Source organism: Equus quagga, chromosome 1 (assembly GCF_021613505.1).
Source record: "Equus quagga isolate Etosha38 chromosome 1, UCLA_HA_Equagga_1.0, whole genome shotgun sequence".
In the NCBI taxonomy this organism is placed as follows: domain Eukaryota; kingdom Metazoa; phylum Chordata; class Mammalia; order Perissodactyla; family Equidae; genus Equus; species Equus quagga.
The window spans coordinates 51,442,470-51,449,097 of NC_060267.1; positions in this window are offsets into that span (position 1 = coordinate 51,442,470).

Consider the following 6,628-nt stretch of genomic DNA (forward strand, 5'->3'; position numbering starts at 1 on the left):
ACAGTGCACCCCAGTGAGGGCGCAGAACTGGGGAGCTAGTTGGTGGCATGCACAGGCAGATGGCTCAGCCTTTGTGCAGTTGGCCATGACTCCCCTCTCCCCGCTGGGATGTACCCAACTTCTCCTAGGCAGCACTCTTGATTGTCCACCAACTCAACTGAACAGGAGACCTCCCTTGGTTCTCCTCAAAGTCCATCTCCTCTGTAGGATGGTCCCTTCACACAGTGAGAGTAGTTGGTGGAACAGTAATAATTACCGGTCTTGAGATAGAACAAATTCAGGAGAAGCAGGGCAGAGGTACGAGTTCCCAAAGGGTCAGCGATGCTTCTCTCTTAGTCTTGAACCATCTTGAGGGAAATCCCCATGGGGTTGCTGCCTGGGTTCCCATGAAAGAAATGGGGAGATGGAGGCTAGTCTCACACTCGGCCTTCCTTCTCCATTCTTTTAGGAGACCCTGGAGACCAAGGGAGGCTCGGCAATTCTCACCATGCTGTCCTTTCAGAGGGGCACCGAAAGCACTGAAAAGTGAAGTTTCTCACACAGCTTGGGGAATCCCAAAGGCTCTCAGAACTTTGGAATCAAACAAACCCAGGTAATAATTTCAGCTCTGTCACTTCTTGGCAATGTGACTTTAACAAGTTAGTTAACCTCTCTGAGCTTCAGTTTTCTCCTCTATGAAACGGGGATCATAATATCTATTACTGGATTGTCATGAGGGTCAATGAGATCACCTTTGAAAGGCACCTGACAGGCATCCCGTAAGGGGGAGCTCTCTTCCCAACAAGAGCATGAGGAGGAGATGCCCTTGGTAAAGTTGGTTTGTGATGTCCATGGGGAGCGTTTCTGGAAGTCAGCAAGAGCTCCAGGTGAATCCTCACCCAGACAAAGCTCTTCCAGCTATCAAAACTAGGGCCAGGGGATGGGGGAGCAAGGCAGGCTGGGCGGGTTTCCATGGTGCTGGGTCAAGTGGACAGCTTCCAGGGGCAGTGACTGGCCTGTTGCCCTCTGGGGGCTCTCTCTCCGGGCTGGGCCTGATGTCCATCCCACAGACGGAGGAGTGGGTGGGAAAGTGCCTGAAAGGGAGAGGAGAGGGGGCATGGGATGAAGAGCCAAGCAAAGGAGAAAGGGCAAGAGAGGCGGCTGGAGGGGAAGTAAGGGCCCAGGCAGGCACAGGGTGGGGCTGGGAGAGGGGCCCAGGGCAGGAGGGCGGGAGGGCCTGGGAGGGAGAGTGCCGAGGAGGGAGGAGGGAGGGACAGGCAGGGAGACCGGCGGCGCTGACACAGCCTCGATGTGTGGAACGGGCTGGGGTTTGGCCCACAGGTCAGGCGTCTGGCAGTATTATGGGATGGAGAGGCCTTAGGAGACAGGGAGAGTATTATGGGCTGGAACAGCCTTAGGAGACTGGGGAATATTATGGGCTGGTGAGGCCGGGCTCCAACTGGAGGCGGGAGGAAGGGGTGCGGGGCGGGAAGGAGGGGTGGTGGTGGAAGGGAATATTATGGGCTGGAGGCCTCCTGCGACCAGAGGCAAGAGTATTATGGGCTGGCAGGGCCTTCGGTGGCCAGAGGGGGGAGCAGCGGGGGATGGCACCGGCTGCATGTGACTGAGGGGGGGCCAAGTTGGGGGGGTGGCGAGTGGGGGTGGGGGAGCATATTATGGGATAGCTCTTTGTACCTACTGCGGGGACTGCTTCTCCAGAAGATATTATGGGATGTCGTGTGTGGGAGGGGGAGTGGGGCTGGGGGGATTATTATGGGATGGTGGTGCAGAATGGGGAGGGCCTGAGGAGCGCATCTTCAAACCCCCCCCCCACCTCTTATTCTCTTGCCATCCTCTCTAAGGTCTGCCTTCTGTCTCAAACGGCCCAAGCGGAACACCTGAAATCCACGCCCCCCCCCAACATACACACTTTGGGCATCTCAACCCATCCTAGGCATCTCCCCTGACTAGCAGCCATCTCTGGGGTACGAGGAGAAAAGGGAAGCCCCTGGGGATGGGGAGAAGGCCCCAAAGCAGGGTAGTGGTGGCCAGTGGACCACACCTCCCACCTGCTTGGAGTCCCCTTAGCTGCCTATCTCGTTGGGCTACTCTTCTTCCCCTTCTCCCTCCCTTCTACAAAGTGGGGGCCCTTGATCCTCATCCCCTCCCCCCTCCCCTCCATTTCCTCTCCAGCTCCCTCCACAGCCGTAACCAGTAAAACAGGCGGCCAGCTATTATGGGATGGCTGCTCCGGCAGCTCTGCAGGGAGGGGGCGGTCACCGCGGAATGTCTCTTGTGGGTGGCTATTATGGGATGGCCGCCTCTCTTTTTGGGGGGGGGTGGGGGCTAACAAGGAGAAGAATTATTATGGGATGTGCCCCGCACAGCTGGGTGGGGCTGTCCTGGGTAGGTGAAGCTCTGGGCAGGGGGGGATGGGAAGGAAAGGAAGGAAGAGGGAGGGAAGGAGCTGGGGAGGGTGGGGTGAGCCCTGGAGCCAGACCTGAGGCCTGGCAAGAGTAACTGGCTGGAGAGGTTCTTCAATGACAGCTGTTTGAAGGGGCCCTGGGGCAGGCCAGAGCTAGCCAAATCTGAACCCTGGACACCTGGGTCCTTTCACAGCTTGTGAGCTACTTGCTGAGTCTAGGGCCTGCAGTGCTTGGCTGGCAGCAAGAACACCTGGTGATCACAGCACCCAAATACTCTTCTCCCTCTTCAGCTGCCTGGATTTGAGCCTTGGGACCATAGCTCAGGTAGGGGGTTGGGCCAGGGGAGTTTTGCTGCCTTGCATCACACCCAAGGAACTGTTGGCTCCTGAAGGACAAATGCCTGTTGGGTCACTCCCCAATCCCCTATGACCTGCATCCTGTCTGGCCATCAGAGTGCACTGTCAGGGAGGCTTTTCTTCTTAGGTTATCTTCCCAAAGCCCCTTTGCTGACAGAGCAGGAGAACACTGGTCCTTAGACCTCCTATGAACAGAGTTTCTGGGGCTCACACAGAACAGAGACAGACACAGAGGAACTATAGAGCATGTGCTGAAATCTCCCTGGACAACCCACTCTGAGTGTTATTCTAGGTTCTTTTGTACCATGGGATGGAAACAGAACCCTAAGGTAACTGGCTAGAGAGGTTGTTCCCCTGGGTGCATTAATCAAGAGATTATCCCACCCTTAGTCTCTGTGGACCAATCATGCTAAAGGTTTATTTATAATTGATCTGGGACAGTAGCATGGGGCCAGGGTAGGGAGGGGGAGCATAGAAGAATAAAGACCACAAAAGCAACACACAAACACACACATGCTAGCCCTCTCTGGAACTCAAGAAGAGAGGAAGGGACTTTAACTTCCTTGTGATGGTATGGGAGGCAGGGGTTGTAAGAGAAGCAAGGGGATGAGTGGGTAGAACCTGTAGGGATGGGGCAAAGGGCTGTAGTGGACAGAAGTTACCAGTGTTTGTAATCACAGGCAAGAGGCTGTGACTCCCCAGTTTTAAAACTCTCTTCCTGGTTTATATTATGAATCACTGTAGTGATGTGATATCTATATGAGAAGAGAAGGCTATGGGGCAGATGGAGATATTACAGAAGGGAATTTGAGGCCCAGAGGCAGGCTGGATCCCCTAGGGAAATGGGGAGACAGGAGGGCATAATAGGTATCTGGCAGCTCTATATACCAAGGAGAAGCTTCTTGAAAGGAGGTATGTTCACATTATGGTATCTTAAAAGAGCTGCCTCCTCTCGCCCAAGAAAGGAGCACAAGGTTCATTCTTAGTACTCAGAATAAGCATGGGGGAGGGTTTGCACAAATGAATGGGGCCCAGTCTCATGTCAAGAGGATTTAATGGGTGAAATGGCCTGCACGCCACAATCGATGTGGCAAAAGGATGCCCCAGGGAGTTAAGTCAGGTAGGAGCTGGTGGAAAGACTCATCAGCATCACTGGTGCTCTGCTTGCAAGCAGAGGGATGGTGATTTCCTGAAGCAAGCTCTTGTCTCTCCTGAACTCATTTCTCCTTGCCAGTTCTCCAGTCCTGTGGTTCCCAGAGGAGGGGAGAATCATCTGGCCAGGCCCTTTCTCTAGGGAAGTGAGATTAGAAGGGCAATGTAGAGAAGGTGTGAGGTTCATCCTGCTCACTTCTGGTCAGGAAGGGCCCCTCCTAGGAGGAAGTTCCCGTTTCTCTTCAACCTGTCCCACTGCCATAGGTTTTGGACTTGTGTGGAAAAGGCACATGAGGGCAGAGGAAAACATTATCTCTGGCCTGGGGGCGCTATGGGGCGGGGGGTAGGATGCAGAAAGGCAGTGGTTTTGGGACATTGGGTTTCACTGAGGTCCTGTTTCTCTGGGGGTCAGGAAGAGGGAATAGTGTCAGGCTTACGGGCTCAGCTTCTCCAAGGGCCAAAAGGTTTTAAGATTGTGCTCTCTGACTTTCTCAGGCTGGGTCCCCAGGGTGGCTGCGGGGTAGGTGCAGTTAGGGAAGGGGATGGTATATATTGAGAAGCTACCTTGTAGCATAATTGAATGAAGTTTTCTTCATTCTTCATTCATCCTGGAATGTTGACTTGTACACGGAGAGGGGAAGATGGTGAACATTATACAACAAAGGGTTTTTTGGGGATGGAGAATGGGGCCTCAACAAGATGAGGATGGTGGCAGTTGGAAGTATTATGAGACTTCATGAATGAGAAAGTGGCGGAAAAATAGGGGACATTGAGGGTAAGCAGAATTTGGTGTTCAAGAATGAGAATAACAATTCTGGCATGTTGATGAGTCTCTCAAGAAGGAAGCACATGATGATATAGGATTTCACTATTAGAAATGCTGGATGGATGAACATTGCTTTCTAATCAAAATCCCTTAGTAGGTAGGGAACAGATAAGAGATTATCTTGATCATCCATCTACCTCGTAAATCCTTTTGGAATACCTTCCAGCCTTAGAAGAACCACTAAGAACCTCTACTGGGATCTGATCTCTCCTGAGATCAGTTGGGATTTGTTTTATTCTCTGTAACAGGAAATTGGGAAATAGCTCTCGGTTATTCTCCTTTGACACTAGACATTCTGTCTCATCTCATACTTTGGTTGTTTATGCTTCTTGAAGGGAGGTGCCTGTGGTCCTTGCATTCCCCACGGTCCATGCCCAGCTCTGTACCTTGCTAGGTACTCTGTCAACATCTGTTGAATGACAGTGAGTAGCAGTGAGTAGAGGGAGGGCAGGTCTTGGCTCTTAGTATGTATATAGCAGGATCCTCAGTTCACATCATGCTGGGATGTCCATTCATGGGAGTAGCCTAGGGGTGTTGATGAAAGGACCACCTGACCTGGGGAGGCTGGGTAGGGTGGGAAGAGGACTGCTGGAATGTTGAGAAATAGTCTTTAAATGGTAGTTTGTAATCATTATGGGATGTTCTGGATGAATTAAACTATATGTAAATGGCTCATCTGGCCAGCATGGTATTTGGTTGGTCTTACTTAAAATTTAAGAGCTGGAGGTAAGCATCTGGAGAATATCTGGATTTTGGCGGGATTGGGTGTGGCTGACTCTCAGTTCCTTAGTGTCTGGAAATGATGGGATGAGGGATGCTAGGGTCCATCCTAGACATCAAGAGGCTTTACGCCAGGATACTGCTTTGGCCCATTAAGGGAGGAAGTTGTGTACAAGTTGGGGCAAGGACAGGGTGAGGACAGGGCAGTGTGTGGGTAGCCTGCTTCACACTGTCAGAATAGACTGACAGCGCCTGGAGATGGGGGAGGTATGAGTGTGAATATTATGGGATGCCTGGCTGGAAAGGTATGGGGCGGTGGAGAGGAGATGAAGCATTATGGGATGTAACTCTGGGTTGTGCTGAGTATTATGGTATGTCTGGTTGACCATGGGCTCCTTGCAATTATTATGGGATGTCAGGGTGTGGGTGGGGGAGTAAAATTATGGGATATCTTTCCAGTGTTTGAGGAAAGGAGATTAGATGTTCATCTGTGGGGTGACAGTAGGGCTGCTGATCATTACGGGATATCTCTGATAGGGGAGGAGTGGTTCTTATGGGTTGTGGAGCTAGAAGGAGTGTGTGAAGCCTGGGGGTAGTGGTGTGAGGTTCCAGACCCTAGCCTGCAGGGGTTGAGGGCAGCTCCAGGGGGTTGCTTATTATGGGATGTCAGTATAGAAAGTGGAGACTGATTATTACGGGATGTGTGTGGGAGGAGGCCGAAGTGTCCTTCGATGTGCGGGGGGGGGGGGGGGGGGGTGGTGGGTGGGGGTTGTGGGATATCAACCTGGGGGTGGATGAAGAGTGGTTATTATGGGATGTCTGTGGGGGATGGGGATGAGTATTATGGGATGTGAGGCCGAAGTGCTGGGAGGGGTGCTTATTATGGGATGGCCATGGGGACGGAGAGGTGACGAATTATTATGGGATGTTAGCATTGGGGCCAAGAGTGAAGAAGTTGGCAAAGGATGGCTATTATGGGATGTAGTGGGGGGGGAGGCCGAAGGGTTAGTTGCAAAAGGTCTGCGATATTATGAGATGTCAACAGCCCTGGCACATATGAGTATGGAGTGTGTGTGTGTGTGTGTGTGTGTGTAGGGGGTGTCCATGTGTATTATGGGATGGGCAGGAGGTGGGTGGTTGCCCGGGTGACACGCGCGCGCGCGCTTGAA